This window comes from Schistocerca nitens, chromosome 10 (genome assembly GCF_023898315.1).
Source record: "Schistocerca nitens isolate TAMUIC-IGC-003100 chromosome 10, iqSchNite1.1, whole genome shotgun sequence".
NCBI classification, from domain to species: domain Eukaryota; kingdom Metazoa; phylum Arthropoda; class Insecta; order Orthoptera; family Acrididae; genus Schistocerca; species Schistocerca nitens.
This window is the reverse complement of record NC_064623.1, coordinates 93121946-93139698: the sequence shown is the minus strand read 5'-3', so window position 1 is coordinate 93139698 and position 17753 is coordinate 93121946.

Sequence of the window (17753 nt, the reverse complement as noted above, 5' to 3'; positions counted from 1 at the left end):
TCGACGACCAATCCAACTGTCATGAAATATGCTATTCAATACCGCTTCAACCACACACGAGCTATGTGTCGGACATCCACCATGTTGGAAGTACATCGCCATTCTGTCATGCAGTGAAACATCTTGTAGTAAAATCCGTACGACATTACGAAGGAAATCAGCATACATTGCACCACTTAGATTGCCATCGATAAAACGGGGGCCAATCCGTTTGACCTACGGCCGCGCCATCTAGCGAGCCAATCATAGCGCCATTTGGTTTCCCCCTTCAAGCTAGACGAGTTTCGTTCTTCGTAGTTTTTTCGTTTGACGCTTATTTCGTGAGATATTTGGCCAGGTCACTATCAATGGACCACCCTGTATACAAGCAGTCATTAAAATGTCATTATTAAATCGTCAAATCAATACTGTCTTCCTATTTTGTATCGAACGATATAAAATAAGACAAACAAGAAGTGGTATACGCAACATTTAATGCATTGTGTTCTAGAGCTAATCTGACGCTGGGGACAGCGAAGTTTTATCTTCTTTCTCGAAATATGATCCAGTGGCAAATCCACGACATAATGTTCCAGCTTGTCATATACAGAATCCGTTTTTTAAATTTTGAGTGGTCTTCCTCCCTGCGTAATAACATTGCAGTTTGATTCCAGAATTTCTGCGACGATTCTTCGACGAAATGCCACGTGGTTCAGTTTAACACCATCCTCCCTCTAGAACTACTGTACTTTTCGCCCAGCTATGTTTTCGTATGTTGGCTGAACTATCCGAAGCCAAATGTCCTTCTAGGTTTATTTTTCATTTCAACTCACTTCTGCAAATTACAATCTTTACCATTTCTGCTGACTGTTATTCTACCTGTGATCGGAATATTTCTTAGATACAAGTCACACTGAAGATGAAATGAAGTAAGCAGATTATCAGAAGACAGTTAACACGGCAGCTCCGCCATGTGGTCCTCATATGTCATGACTGCTCCGTATCAAAAACTATTGACAACATATTGTTTCTAGCAATTTACGAATTCTGATATGATTCGAGCCATGTCAAACGTCCATTTCTTGGCCCTTGACACCAACTTACAGGTTATCCTCGAAATAAATGATTTATCCCATGCGCCCACAATAAAGAACCAAACTCTGTAAATTCGTGTATCCTGATAAATATGTATAAGAACACGATATACATTTCAGTGACATAGCGGTATAACATGCTTCTGTTGCTTAAAGATAGATACATGTGTACTTACGTTACAGCAAAAGACAATTGCAGAAACATTGAATCGCATGTTTAAATGCGTAAATCTTATGTCTTTCCAGAAGGATGTGCTTAAAAAGGCAATCACTGGTGCTATATTGTGCACTGCAGATATCCATATTATCCCTTACTATGTTAATACGTCATTCTGAGAGAATACGTAAACATTTATTTCTCTAATACAAACGTGCACAGAAAAGTTATACTTGGTACAGTGTCAGTCAGATGGTTCCTTTTCAGCAAATGAAGTTCTCTCATTCATATATGCTGACTCATCACTAAAAGCTAAATGTTTCTAAACATTGTTATGAGTCTGTTGGATGATGTGTATACTAATGACATCTGTTGAAAGCTGGATTAAAGAAGTAGGATAAGAAGTTTTAAACTCCTCTGCAAGAATCCTTCCTCAAGGGAAACAGCCGTATCTGAGTTAATACGACCACCCGCTAATAGTGTAATAACTGTATATTCACAACGCCCGTGGATATATACCTTCTCAGCGTCGTTGGTAGTGCACAGTCACAGGTCCACGACTTCACGTTATGTTTATGGCATGGCATATGCCGGATAAAATTATAAGAGAGTGGAAAATAGATCAAGGCGAACGGAAAGGTAGTTACTACAGAAGGCTGAGTAGATGGAAAGAAACAATAAATTGTTTGGAGTTTGCAGACGACTTCGTAATAATAGATCGGACCATAGAGAACACAAAGAAGCTCTTGTGGAAGAGAAAGAAAAAAGGCGGGTCTACAAATACCCTCTGGGAAGACAGGGTACATTATCAATAAAAGTAACTCGCCAAGAATTTTAAAAAACCAAGCATGGGAACTAACAAGAAAACACACAACTTAAAATATCTGGGTGAAAAATGTAAGCATAAAAAATGGGAAAGGACTAATTGAAATCACAACGGAAAAATGAAAACAGCATAACATGAAATTATAAATTTATACAAACGAGACTATGTAAAGCCTTAAATTAACATCGTTAGAGAAACCATTTTTGTTGCTTACGTTTCTCTGGTGTACATATGGGGACCAAAGAATTTAATGAAAGTTTGTACCAAGGCCGGTATTCGAACCTGGGTCACCTGCCCAATAGGCAGATGTGCTAACCACTACACCACCCTAGCACAGTTGCTTTCCACCACTGCACCGAGCCGGCCGCGGTGGCCGTGCGGTTCTGGCGCTGCAGCCCGGAACCGCGGGGCTGCTACGGTCGCAGGTTCGAATCCTGCCTCGGGCATGGGTGTGTGTGATGTCCTTAGGTTAGTTAGGTTTAAGTAGTTCTAAGTTCTAGGGGACTTATGACCTAAGATGTTGAGTCCCATAGTGCTCAGAGCCATTTGAACCATTTTTGAACCACTGCACCGACTATCTTGGCAAGCCTCCCTCCTCAGTCCAAATTCCCATTCATCCCTCAGTCCACTTGTTATTGTCCCTTAATTCGAACAGCCTCTACAACTGCATTGTAATAGCGACCCAGCATTAGATGATACAGGAATGGGAGTGTGGATTGAGGGTGAGTCGCACAATGGTAGTCCTCGCAACTGCGCAAAGGCACTGTGCCAGCAGTTTGTAGTGGTTAGGACAGCTGTCTATTGAGCAGGAACCTGGTTCGAATACCGGCCTTGGTACAAATTGTTATTCGCCTCTCATTCGTCTCCATATACTATACATCGTAGGAAAGTATACAATAAAAACTGTTTCTCTAACAATTTCATTTTAAGGCATTACAATACTGTTGTTAAACAAGAAGCCCTCTATGGTTCGGAAACACTACTTGTATCCGGATCCAGAATGGTGTAAGAAGTTCTAGAAATGGAAGAAAGAAGAATCTCTTAAAAAATTATAAGCACAATCGAGAATAAGGATGGAAATTGGGTCTTGAGACCAAAGAAAAGGAATAAAAGAATTTATGAGATCATAGAGAGTAACGTCCAGAGAGAATGAAGGAAGAAACAAAGAAAATCCACACATTCTTCCAACATACAAAGAAAATGAAACTTCCTGGCAGATTAAAACTGTGTGCCGGACCGCGACTCGAACTCGGGACCTTTGCCTTTCGCAGACAAGTGCTCTACCACTTGCCTCCGAAAGGCAAAGGTCCCGAGTTCGAGTCTCGGTCCGGCACACAGTTTTAATCTGCCAGGAAATTTCATATCAGCGCTCACTCCGCTACAGAGTGAAAATCTCAATCTACAAAGAAAATGGGTTGGGAGGCAGAACAAAAAATAGAAGGCCTGCGTATTGGACAGGAGACCCTATTCAACAAATTCAGACTAAACCTCGAGAAATTTTTCCGTAAGGTCACTCAAAGAAAAAACAACTGGAGTCAAATGGTAAGGTGGGGGGAAAAGAGTGCATTCTGAGAAACTGAGTTTTGGAGAAGGATGAAGAAAAAGATGAATAAATGGTTATTTTAACATGGTTCTTAGTCGACCTGAAACGATATAAAAGAACTTTGTGAAATGTTTGTTTATTTCGTTTCATTGGCTGGACAAAAAAACGAGTGGGAGGCACTGAACTATCTCGCTGCATCAGTGTTGCCACTTTCACACCGGGCAAAAACAATGCAGCACCGTCTTGGAAAATATGCACGTTACTAGCTGTCAAGATGTCTGCTCACGTAAGGAATCTTACGACGACTGCCCAACTCCAGTTTAAATTGCTGCTTTTGTTCTGGCGAATTCTGACGTTACTCCCGTGGCGTACAATGATCACTACATCACTGTTACGACGTGTCCCATGACTCTTACTAAGCTTTATATAATTATGCTGATGGCCATTTACGTGTGTAATATAGTGCATCTAAGCGACATACAAAAATTGTCTTTATTATATAGTGATTGAATCTGATTGTAAGGGGCTGGAAGGGCTAAAACATACAAATGAACAAATGACAAAATAAAAATCAAACTGAATGTGAATGCTATGTATAACAAACGATTACGTTTCATAAGAGGATTACGAAACTGGTTATGGATGTATATTTATCTGTGTATTAATTGTTTAAAAATAATTAAAAATCATTGTTCAGTTTATAAGACTCGACTTATTTGAACCCAGGCTATGATTGAAAAACTTTAATTGCTTCATAGTGCTATGCTAAAAAAGAAGTCTCAAAATGAAAATGAGTAGTGGTTTTATATCACGCTTTTCACGATTCCTTCGCAGAAGGTATCCGCCACCAAAACCATCGTGTTATTGTGAATGAGAGGCGGTTTTGAGTTACAATATACTTTCGTAAGAACAACAATGCTAAATGGCTAAAATGGTCACATGATACACTTGGAGGTCACCTATCTGATGGCTACCAACGAAGTTTCGTTTCCAGTATTTCATGTAAATCTCGACCAAATTTAAAAATTGAAAATCTTATGTTAAACGTGTATCACAATAAGAAAAGTGTTACTTGTAAAAACGCACAGTAACATAGTGCTGTCTAATATAACTATTTATTTAAACTCCTTTCAATCATAGGACACTTTCACAGTGCTGTACATATGAACAAAACAGAAGAAAATGCCCTGAAAACCGAAACAGTTAACTATAAAAAAATCTCAGATATTTAAAAGAATTTTTAGTGGCAACATCAAACGATAGACGTGTCTTCATGTACGAAGGATAACATGGTTAACTCAAAATGTGAGAAACATTTAACGTAGTTATTCAGTACCAAAGCCTTGGATCGATCAGCAGGAAATGAAATACAGGCAGTCCAACATACAAGTCGATCCAAGAGGTCGCACTGCTAAGGCAAATATCGTACAGCCAAAGACAATACAAAAGCAAAGTAATATGGTACGTTCCTACCTAATACTATGTCATAACCTAAAAAGTACAAACAGCGAAAAATGGTTGTCATGAATTCATTGATTTTATATAATTATGCACAAATTATTACTTTTTCACATATCCTTACAAGTATAAGGCGTACCAATGTAAAGCAAAAATTACGTTCAAACAAGAACTAATGGCATAAAACTCTGTTTATTATTACAACAAATTCACAAGACACAGTGAATTCTTCCCTATGTGTACCAGACGGACATAATACAAGAAATAACACTGCAAAAGAACAAGTAAACAGTGTCAAAGACACAAATGCAGCCACATAACATAATATCACCTGCTTGAAACTAAATTGCATTCCAAATGCTTGAGAAGTATAATGAAGAGATTTGGAACTCAATATCAAGCCATAAAATAGTGTGTACATGCATGCAGTGAACTGATGAAGTACAAGAAATTAAACTCAATCAAAAATATAAATAAAGTCAGCATACCAGGCCTCCTTTCTCAAATCTATAATTAAAAGTAACGTTGATGAGCTCACACAAAATGTCATACTCTAATCAAATTACGGGTACGGTTAACAAATGCATTAGTATTTTCATATTTTATTTAAGTAGCTATATTACAACATTTGATTTGTCTAAAAGAGCAATTAGTATCTGTACTAATTTTTACGACTGCATGGAGATTTGCGAAACACGTATCTGTAAAAGAAATATTGTAAGAGATCGTTTGATACTGGGAATTTTCAAACCACCTCAAACCTTTCTCAGGCAAAAGACAGTTGAAATGTTTATATCCTAGACTTATCTGAAACCTGGTCGGTAAAATTTACTATTGGACAACATCAGTGAAAGTGATCCAGTGTTAAAAGAGGTCTGTTATGGTGGGCCATGTATACTGACAGGACGTGATAAATGAAAGAAGTCTGTTATCACGTGGATAAGGAATAATGTCCTGGCAGGATGAGGTAAATAAAACCTGTCTTTTATTATATAGATAACGACCAAATAAGCTATTGCTGTTTGTTCTTAGTGATGAGCCAATGCAAGGGTCGCCAGATAGCTGAGCATCTGTCATTACTGGAAAATAAAGGAACACGTTATATGGCCTTAAGGCTGATTGAAAGCTATGTGTTACTTAAATGAAGATTTGCACCACGGAAGTGTCAAAAGAAAACAATGTCACTCAAATCAAAGTGTGGTTGACAGACTTGGCTAATCTGTATTCAAATGACATGATATTAATGAACTGCAGAAATGATATCAAGAAGAATTCGATTACTACACATTTATTTCACGAAGGTCTGCAGACATGAGAAAAACTAAGCATGACAAACCTCTTAGTTCAAAAACAACAAGAAACACGTCAAGTATTAAACTGTCTCAGCTACAAGTAACATACGTATGGTGGGTCTGCAAGGCACTGGGAAGCAAACTGTAAAAGACATGTTACTTCCAGAGATAGCGTCTGAATAGACCTTAAATAACGTGGCAGAACTAATTGAGTTACCTGTGCTATTGAGGAGAGATTATCAATGCACTAGAATTAATATGTGCACCAGGTAAGTTAACGAACAGTTCATAGTAACTCAAGATTCAAGATTCCTGAGTCACGAGTTAATTGAAATAAAAAAATTAAGAATCATGCCTGTGGCTATGAGACGGCTCTAATTTTATCTCAGGTTACTTAAACCTCACACGGCGCCGATCTCAGTTAAACACTAACACTGCAGCGGGAATACTCACCATTGTGACTACAGCCTCGTATCTCGAATGAAGACCAAATACTCTCCTTAGATCTCAGAACCGGAAACATGCTGTTCTTTACCACTCTCCGACACCAGATGCTCTCTCCAACTATGAACAGATCGGAACCCTCACTCTCCCACTCTCTGAAACAGTATGTTCTCAGTACCTTTCAATTTCTCTAAATAATTCTGCCAACTAGGGCTCGTTCTTATACGATTTACCTCTCGCAAGAGATAAACTTTTCCATAAGACTTCCCGCCTCTCGTCTTATGAGTCTCAGGAACATCAACGCCGTACATTAGCTTCCAATGGCTTTAGCATTAGCCTATGTGACCCTAACAAATGCTCATTCCTCTCCCTGTCATTCCGCTTATTTTTTGAAAGCGTCTGAAATCCCACGGTTTTGGTAAACACCTCTGGCGTCGGTACGTCTGCCAGGGACGTAACTTCCTAATCAATCAGAGGGCTGTCAGTCTTCGACTGGCACCAAGATGTCACATGTTAGTATCTGAGCTGTCTTCCCCGATTGCTGCCATGGTATCTGCAAAAGTTATCAGTTCACTGTCAATCAGAAGACTGCCCGCCACAGCACATTCCACTACAATACTGACGTGACGGGCCCCTGCGGCGTTTGAAAGTTGATCGTGCAAGGCAGAGCCATCTCTGAATATGTTATGTCATATTCTGTCTGAGAGAGACATACGACTACTGTGGAAACTCGGCCATCTGAACATTACCTCATACGAAGGACAAACTATTACTTCAATAAGATTTCACTTGCTTGTTACTTCAACTCTCAAGAAGAGTATCCAATAACAAGCAACTGTTTCTGCTCTTCTTACACACTGAAATTTCAAGTGGAAACAACCTTAACAGATTTTTAGTGACAGCAGGCGGATGTCTCTGTCGAAGTGCAAAGCGAGAGAGAGAGATATACAGGGTGTTACAAAAAGGTACGGCCAAACTTTCAGGAAACATTCCTCACACACAAAGAAAGAAAATATGTTATGTGGACATGTGTCCGGAAACGCTTACTTTCCATGTTAGAGATCATTTTATTACTTCTCTTCAAATCACATTAATCATGGAATGGAAACACACAGCAACAGATCGTAGCAGCGTGACTTCAAATACTTTGTTACAGAAATATTCAAAATGTCCTCCGTTAGCGAGGATACATGCATCCACCCTCCGTCGCATGGAATCCCTGATGCGCTGATGCAGCCCTGGAGAATGGCGTATTGTATCACAGCCGTCCACAATACGAGCACGAAGAGTCTCTACATTTGGTACCGGGGTTTCGTAGACAAGAGCTTTCAAATGCCCCCATAAATGAAAGTCAAGAGGGTTGAGGTCAGGAGAGCGTGGAGGCCATAGAATTGGTCCGCCTCTACCAATCCATCGGTCACCGAATCTGTTGTTGAGAAGCGTACGAACACTTCGACTGAAATGTGCAGGAGCTCCATCGTGCATGAACCACATGTTGTGTCGTACTTGTAGAGGCACATGTTCTAGCAGCACAGGTAGAGTATCCCGTATGAAATCATGGCGGTGAATCGAGGAAGTACAGCACATACTGACGAAACTAAAATGAGCTCTAACATGGAAATTAACCGTTTCCGGACACATGTCCATATAACATCTATTCTTTATTTGTGTGTGAGGAATGTTTCCTGAAAGTTTGGCCTCACCTTTTTGTAACACCCTATATATACCAGAATCTTCGCAAGTTCCTTTTATCAATCTATCTCTTTGCCCTCTGTTGTCAAACTGGATTTTCTCATTAGTTGGATTAGGAAAGCAGCCAGGAGTGCGCACCCAGTTTATCATTTATCGAACATGCAAACTTAACGAAAACAATAGCACACTTCTTTCCGACAGGTTGATTATATTCGCAAACTTTTAGTAAGAGGTGAAAACCAATGAACAGTATTTTTTTTTGGGGGGGGGGGGGGTATTAGTCTTCTCACTGGTTTGATGCGGCCCTCCACGAATTCCTCTCCAATGCCAACCTCTTCACCTGCGACTAGCACTTGCAACCTACGTCCTCAATTATTTGCTGGATGTATACCAATATCTGTCTTCCTTTACAGTCTTTGCTCTACAGCTCCCTGTAGCACCATGGAACTAATTACCTGATGTCATAACAGACATCCTATCATCCTGCAACCTCCTCGTTCCTTACCTTATCCCTCCATCTAATTTTCAACATTCGCCTTAGCACCACATCTCAAATGCTTCGATTCACTTCTGTTCCGGTTTTCCCACAATCTATGTTCCACTACAATACAATACTGTGCTTCAGGCGTACATTCTCAGAAACTTCTTCCTCAAATGAAGGCCTGTGTTTGATACCAGTAGACTTCTCTTGGCCAGGAATGCTCTTTAAGTCAGTGCTAATCTGCTTTTGATGTCTCCCATGCTCCGTCCGTCATTGGTTATTATACTGCCTAGCAGGAGAACTCCTTAACTTCATCTACTTCGTGACCCTCAATCCTGATGTTAAGTTTCTCACTGTTCTCATTTCTGCTACTTCTCATTACTTTCGACTTTTTTCGATTTACTCTCCCAATCAATATTTTATACACATTAGACTGTTCACTCCGTTAAGTAGATCGTGTAATTCTTCTTCACTTTCAGTCAGGATAGCAATGTCATCAGTCAAATGGTTCAAATGGCCTAAGCACGATGGGACTTAACATGAGGTCATCAGTCCTCTAGACCTAGAACTACTTAAACCTAACTAACCTAAGGACATCACTCACATCCATGCCCGAGGCAGGATTCGAACCTGCGACCGTAGCAGCAGCGTGGTTCCGGACTGAAGCGCCTAAAACCGCTCGGTCACAGCGGGCCATCTGTCATCAGCGAATCGTATGATATCCTTTCACCTTGAATTTTAATTCCACTCCTGAAACTTTCTTTTATTTACCTCATTGCTTCTTCAATGTACAGACTGGTCAGTAGGTGGGAAAGACTTCATCCCAGTCTTACATCCTTTATAATCCGAGCGCTTTGTTCTTGATCGTCCACTCTTATTATTCCCTCATTCCCTCTTTGCTTTTCTACACGTTGTATATTACCCGTCTCTCGCTATAGCTTATCCCTATTTCTCGCAGAATGTCGAATAACTTGCACCATTTTACATTGTCGAACGCTTTTTCCGGGTCGACAAATGCTAGACAAGTGTCCCGATTTTTCTTTAGTCTTGCTTCCATTACCAACCGCCAAACTGATAATCGTCTAGCACATCCTATATTTTATTTTCTGTTCTTCTGTATAATATTCCTGTTAGTGGGATACTCTCGCACTTGTCAGCTCTTGCAGTCTTCTGAAGTATGTGGATGATATTTTTCCGAATAATCGATTTACTGCCAATTCCTCCAACGATTTTAGGAATTCTGATGGAATGTTATCCAACCCTGCTGCCTTATTTGGCCGGCCGAAGTGACCGAGCGGTTCTGGCGCTTCAGTCTGGAACCGCGCGACCGCTACGGTCGCAGGTTCGAATCCTGCCTCGGGCATGGATGTGTGTGATGTCCTTAGGTTAGTTAGGTTTAAGTAGTTCTAAGTTCTAGGGGACTGATGACTCAGATGTTAAGTCCCATAGTGCTCAGAGCCATTTGAACCATTTGCCTTATTTGATCTCATGTCTTCCAAAGCTCTCTTAAATTATGATTCTAATACTAGATCCCCTATCTCTTCTACATCGACGCCTGTTTCTTCTTCTGTCACATCCGACAAATCTTACCCCACAGAGAGGCCTTCAGCATACTCTTTCCGCCTATCCGCTCTCTCCTCTGCATTTAATAGTGGAATTCCCGTTGCACTCTTAATGTTGCCACCTTTGTCCAGTTTAGAAAAGCATCGCTCTCAGTGCGTATGTTGGGCACCTATCAAGATACCAGCTAATAAATATCGATGTTTACCAGAATAAAATCATTTTACTTAATTGTACACATGTGATAACCTTTGAGAGTTCGTATGATCTGCGTACAAGATAGCTGAGTGCAGCATAGAAACGATGTAATGTTGGATGTGTTTACTAACTTTCTGATATCTGAACATACGCTATGTGATCAAAAATATCCGGACACCCCCAAAAACATACGTTTTTCATATTAGGTGCGTTGTACTGCCACCTACTGGCAAGTACTCCATATCAGCGACATCAGTAGTCATTAGACATCGTGAGACTCACAGACTTCAAACGTGATCAGGTAATTGGGTGCCACTTGTAATCATACGTCTGCATGCGAGATTTCCACACTCCAAAACATGCTTAGGTCCACTGTTTCCGATGTGATACTGACGTCGAAACATGAAGCGATATGTACAGCACAAAAGCGTGCAGGCCGACCTCGTCTGTTGACTGACAGAGACCGCAGACAGTTGAAGAGGGCCGTAATGTGTAATAGGCAGACATCTATCCAGACCATCACACAGGAATCCCAAACTGCGTCAGCATCCACTGCAAGTACTATGACAGACGGGACGTGAGAAAACTTGGATTTCATGGTCGAGCGGCTGTTCATAAGCCACACATCGCGCCGGTAAATTCCAAAGACCCCTTGCTTGGTGTAAAGAGTGTAAACATTGGCCGATAGAACGGTGGAGAACGTTGTGTGGAGTGATGAATCACGGTACACAATGTGGCGATCCGATGGCAGGGTGTGGATACGGCGAATGCCCAGTCAACATCATCTGATAGCGTGTGTAGTGGCAACAGTAAAATTCGGAGGCGGTGGTGTGGTGTGGCCGAGTTTTTGATGGAGGGGGCTTTCACCCTTTGTTGTTTTGCATGACACTATCACAGCACAGTCCTAAGTATATGTTTCAAGCACCTTCTTGCTTCCCACTATTGAAGAGCAATTCGGGGATGGCGATTGCATCATTCAGCACGATCGATCACCTGTTCATAATGCACTGCCTGTGGCGCAGTGGTTACACGACAGTAACATACCTGTAATGGACTGGCCTGCACGGGGTCCTGACCTGAATCCTACAGACACCTCCGGGATGCTTTGGAACGCCGACTTCGTGCCAGGCCTCACCGACCGACATCGATACCTCTCCTTAGTGCAGCAATCCGTGAAAAATGGTTTGCCGCTCCCCAAGACACCTTACAGGACCTGATTGAACGTATGCCTGCGCGAGTGGATGTTTTCATGAAGGCTAAGGGTGGGCAAACACCATATTGAATTCCAGCATTATTGGTGGAAGTCATTTTCAGTCAGGTGTCCGGATACTTTTGATCACATAGTGTATGTTATAATTTTGTATTATAGAGTTTATATGTGTTACTGTACTAAAATATTGTTTAAAATTTGTTTCATGACCCACTGTCGAATTCTGCAAAGTGTTCCAGTGCTGTCCTGACGACGCGGCAGCGTGTGTGCCGGACGCTTTTGGTTCCAACAGAACGCCAGATGGTGGCAGACGACCTGGAAGACATTCTCCAGACTGAGTTTAATTATTAAAGGTGTATTGTTAAAAACGGTCTTAAAATTGTATTCACTTTATTACCTAATGTCCGGTTGTTGACGTTAAATATTGTTGTGGTGTATCAGATCTTTACCTATTGGTGACTGACTGCACGTAATAAGTTCTGAGAAGACATACTAAGATGGTTCAGTTGCGAGAAGTAGTTGACATGGCAATTTTAATTCGAGACTTTCGAGTCGCAAGAAGATTAACCAAGCAGCTTTAAATTACTACTTTTATAGCTCAGTGGACGTTATGAGAAGCTTCAATTGATAGTTAGTTAACTGATAGAAAGAGTTCTTACGCACGGATCAGAAGTATAGCAATGTTGCAAATATTTAGGGTTATTATTTTGCGCTTCACTATTCAACACCTGCTGAACTCTAATTAAGCCATACCAGCTGCTAAAGTCTGTTTAAGCAGGATAATGGTGATGTGATGGGTCGGGGAAAATCTACGAACGTTATTGCTACAGTTATGAATTCAGAGCATGTGTGTTGAGCCGAGTAAATCGAATAGAATTATTAAAGTCTCTAAGGCGTTGTTGAGGAAATTATGCGATCTAATTGTGATTTTTGGTAGATTCTTGGTGCCTTGCAAATCACAATTAATATCGAAGTTGCTGTGTTGGCAGAAGAGCCAACACCGTATTGATAGAGGAGGCCGAAATGCACGCGTTTAATTACACGCAGACTGGCGTGAGTTCTGGAACAGGTCAGAGAAATGAGAACTTAGAAAAACGGACGCAGTTGCTGTAATACTTAACTTTAATCCATAATTGTAGAACATCGGTCTGACGGTACAGTAATAAGAAGCTCAATATAAATTGGTAATGGCGCCTTGCTAGGTCGTAGCAAATGACGTAGCTGAAGGCTATGCTAACTATCGTCTCGGCAATGAGAGCGTATTTGTCAGTGTAGTATCGCTAGCAAAGTCGGCTGTACAACTGGGGCGAGTGCTAGGACGTCTCTCTAGACCTGCCGTGTGGCGGCGCTCGGTCTGCGATCACTGACGGTGGCGACACGCGGGTCCGACGTATACTAACGGACCGCGGCCGATTTAAAGGCTACCACCTAGCAAATGTGGTGTCTGGCGGTGACACCACAGAAGTGATATCTGAACACGCATTATTCAGATCACCAGCAAGAGTGTTATCACTGACTGCGTTTATAAATTGGAAATTTGTGGTAAGGTCTTATGGACCAAACTGCTGAGGTCATCGGTCCCTAAGCGTACGCACTATTTTATCTAATTTAAACTAACTTATGCTAAGAACGACACACGCACCCATGCCTGAGGGAGAACGCGAACCTCCGACGGGGGGAGCCGCGTGGACCGCGACAAGAGACTGCGATTACAGCTGATGTGAACATTGACATTTAAACTGTATTCAAGAGGTAGTGTTAATGACGTCATTTGAAGTGTTATTTAAACACCCACGTACTCAATAAAAGCAGGGCCGTTAAATGTTTGTCACTACAAAAGTGCATGAAAGATGACATCTACACCAGAGATTATCGTGTTGTTGCAACATCGATGTATATAGTCTTCGTTTGTTTCGCGATGTCGCAAACGTTTCCCACGAACGAAACTCGACATTCTACCTCGAAATTATCCATGCATCTACTCCTTGATAGCGAAAAGTATCTGTTATTGAAGAATAGTAATTAAGTAGAACAAGGTTTGACTTGTATGAATATTGTTGCGGGTTCACTTGATCCCTGGCTGTACTCAGATCTGCACCTGCACCGTGGCGACACACGGTCAAACCAGCAACTACATGAGATGTACACAAACGTGACGAAAGTCACGGTAGACCGCCTAATATCGTCTCGGACCTCCTATTTACCACCTTAGTGCATCAACTGGACTTGACATGGGTTCAACACGTCGTTGCAAGTCCCCACAGAAGTATTTAGCCTTGCTATCTCTATAGCCTGCCACAACAGCGCAAGTGTTGCCGGAGCAGAAGTTAGTGCATAACCTGACCTCACGATTATGTCTGGTAAATGGTCGATGGGAGTCATGTCGGGCGATCTGGGTGGCCAGATGATTCGCTTAAACTGTCCAGAATGTTCTCCAAAGTAATCGGTGGCATGTTTCTGAAGATGAAGTCCATGAAGGGCTGAAGTTGGTCTCCATGCAGCCGAACATAACCATTTCCAGTTAATGGTCGGTTCAGCTGGTCCAGAGGAACCAGTCCATTCCATGTGAGCACCGCCCACGCCATTATGGAGCTACCTCCAGCATATACAGTGCACTGTCGATAACTTGGGTCCATGGCATTGTGGGGTCTGGGCCATAGTCAAACCCTGTCGTCAGCTCTTACCAACGGAACTCATCAGACCAGGCCACGGTTTTCCAATTTTCTAGAGATGTTGAGCCCAGGAGAGGCACTACAGGAGATGATGTGCCGTCAGCAAAGGAACTCACGTCGGTCGTCTGTTACCATAGCCCATTAAATCCAAGTCCGCCCTCGGTAGCTGAATGATCAGCGTGACGGATTGACAATCCTCTGGGCCCGGGTTCGATTCCCGGCTGGGTCGGGGAATTTTCTCCGCCCAGGGACTAGGTGTGCTGTCCTCATCATCATCCTATCATCTAAATCGACTGCAGGTCACCAAGTGGCGTCAAATTGAAAGACCGGCACCCGGCGAACAGTCTGCCCGACGGGGGGCCCTAGCCATACGATTAAATAAAAATAAATCAAATTTCGCGGTACTGTCCCAACGCATACGTTCGTCGCGTGTCCCGCACTGACTTCTGCGGTTATTTCACACAGTGTAGCTGCAGGAAAAATGTGAAGACATCGAAAAAGATATGATTGTCGGAAGGACAGGCTCAGCATACAGGAAAGTCAAAACAACCTTTGGTGACATTAAAAGCAACGGTGGCAACATTAAGAGTGCAACGGGAATTCCACTGTTAAATGCAGAGGAGAGAGCAGATAGGTGGAAAGAATACATTGAAAGCCTCTATGAGGGTGAAGATTTGTCTGATGTGATAGAAGTCCGCAGCTCGTGGTCGTGCGGTAGCGTTCTTGCTTCCCACGCCCGGGTTCCCGGGTTCGATTCCCGGCGGGATCAGGGATTTTCTCTGCCTCGTGATGACTGGGTGTCGTGTGCTGTCCTTAGGTTAGTTAGGTTTAAGTAGTTCTAAGTTCTAGGGGACTGATGACCATAGATGTTAAGTCCCATAGTGCTCAGAGCCATTTGAACCATTTGATGTGATAGAAGAAGAAACAGGAGTCGATTTAGAAGAGATAGGGGATCCAGTATTAGAATCGGAATTTAAAAGAGCTTTGCAGGACTTACGGTCAAATGAGGCAGAAGGGATAGATAACATTCCATCAGAATTTCTAAAATCATTGGGGGAAGTGGCAACAAAACGACTATTCACGTTGGTGTGTAGAATATATGAGTCTGGCGACATAGCATCTGACTTTCGGAAAAGCATCATCCACACAATTCTGAAGACGGCAAGAGCTGACAAATGCGAGAATTATCGCACAATCAGCTTAACAGCTCATCCATCGAAGCTGCTAACAAGAATAATATACAGAAGAATGGAAAAGAAAATTGAGAATGCGCTAGGTGACGATCAGTTTGGCTTTAGGAAAAGTAAAGGGACGAGAGAGGCAATTCTGACGTTACGGCTAATAATGGAAGCAAGGCTAAAGAAAAATCAAGACACTTTCATAGGATTTGTCGACCTGGAAAAAGCGTTCGACAATATAAAATGGTGCAAGCTGTTCGAGATTCTGAAAAAAGTAGGGGTAAGCTATAGGGAGAGACGGGTCATATACAATATGTACAACAACCAAGAGGGAATAATAATAGTGGACGATCAAGAACGAAGTGCTCGTATTAAGAAGGGTGTAAGACAAGGCTGCAGCCTTTCGCCCCTACTCTTCAATCTCTACATCGAGGAAGCAATGATGTAAATAAAAGAAAGGTTCAGGAGTGGAATTAAAACACAAGGTGAAAGGATATCAATGATATGATTTGCTGATTACATTGCTATCCTGAGTGAAAGTGAAGAAGAATTAAATGATCTGCTGAACGGAATGAACAGTCTAATGAGTACACAGTATGGTTTGAGAGTAAATCGGAGAAAGACGAGGGTAATGAGAAGTAGTAGAAATGAGAACAGCGAGAAACTTAACATCAGGATTGATGGTCACTAACTAAGTTAAGGAATTCTGCTACCTAGGCAGTAAAATAACCAATGACGGACGGAGCAAGGAGGACATCAAAAGCAGACTCGCTATGGCAAAAAAGGCATTTCTGGCCAAAAGAAGTCTACTAATATCAAATACCGGCCTTAATTTGAGGAAGAAATTTCTGAGGATGTACGTCTGGAGTACAGCATTGTATGGTAGTGAAACATGGACTGTGGGAAAACCGGAACAGAAGAGAATCGAAGCATTTGAGATGTGGTGCTATAGACGAATGTTGAAAATTAGGTGGACTGATAAGGTAAGGAATGAGGAGGTTCTACGCAGAATCGGAAAGGAATATGTGGAAACCGCTGATAAGGAGAAGGGACAGGATGATAGGACATCTGCTAAGACATGAGGGAATGACTTCCATGGTACTAGAGGGAGCTGTAGAGGGCAAAAACTGTAGAGGAAGACAGAGATTGGAATACGTAGGTTGCAAGTGCTACTCTGAGATGAAGAGGTTAGCACAGGAAAGGAATTCGTGGCAGGCCGCATCAAACCAATCAGTAGACTGATGACCAAAAAAAAAAAGTAGCTCGTCTGTTAGCACTGACAGCTCTACGCAAATACCGAGCGAGGTGGCGCACTGGTTAGTCGCATTCGGGAGGGCGAAGATTCAAACTCACGTCCAGTCTTCAGCCTTCCTCGTTTAGGTTTTCCGCGATTTCCCTAAATCCTTTCAGGCAAATGCTGGGATGGTTCGTTTGAAAGGGCACGACCGATTTCCTTCCCCCTCCCCTAATCCGAAGGGACAGATGACCTCGCTGTTTGGTCCTCAAATGGCTCAAATGGCTCTAAGCACTATGGGACTTAACATCTGAGGTCGTCAGTTCCCTAGACTTAGAACTACTTAAACCTAACTTACCTAAGGACATCACACACATGTATGCCCAGGACAGGATTCGAACCTGCGACCGTAGTAACCGCGTGGTACCGGATTGAAGCTCCTAGAACCGCTCGCCCACAGCGGCCAGCCGCTGTTGGGTCCCCTCACCCAAACCAACCAACCAACGTACGCAAACTCCGCTGCTCTTAAGTGAAGGCCGTTGTCCGTGGTGAGAAGTGATGCCTGAAATTTGGTATTCTCGGCACGCACTAGACGCTGCTGATATCGGGATACTGAGTTCTCTAACGATTTCCGAAATTGAATGTGCCATGCTTCTAGCTCCAACTATTATTTCACGTTCGAAGTCTGGTAATTTCCGGTCGTGCGACTATAATCAGATCGGAAACCTTTGCACA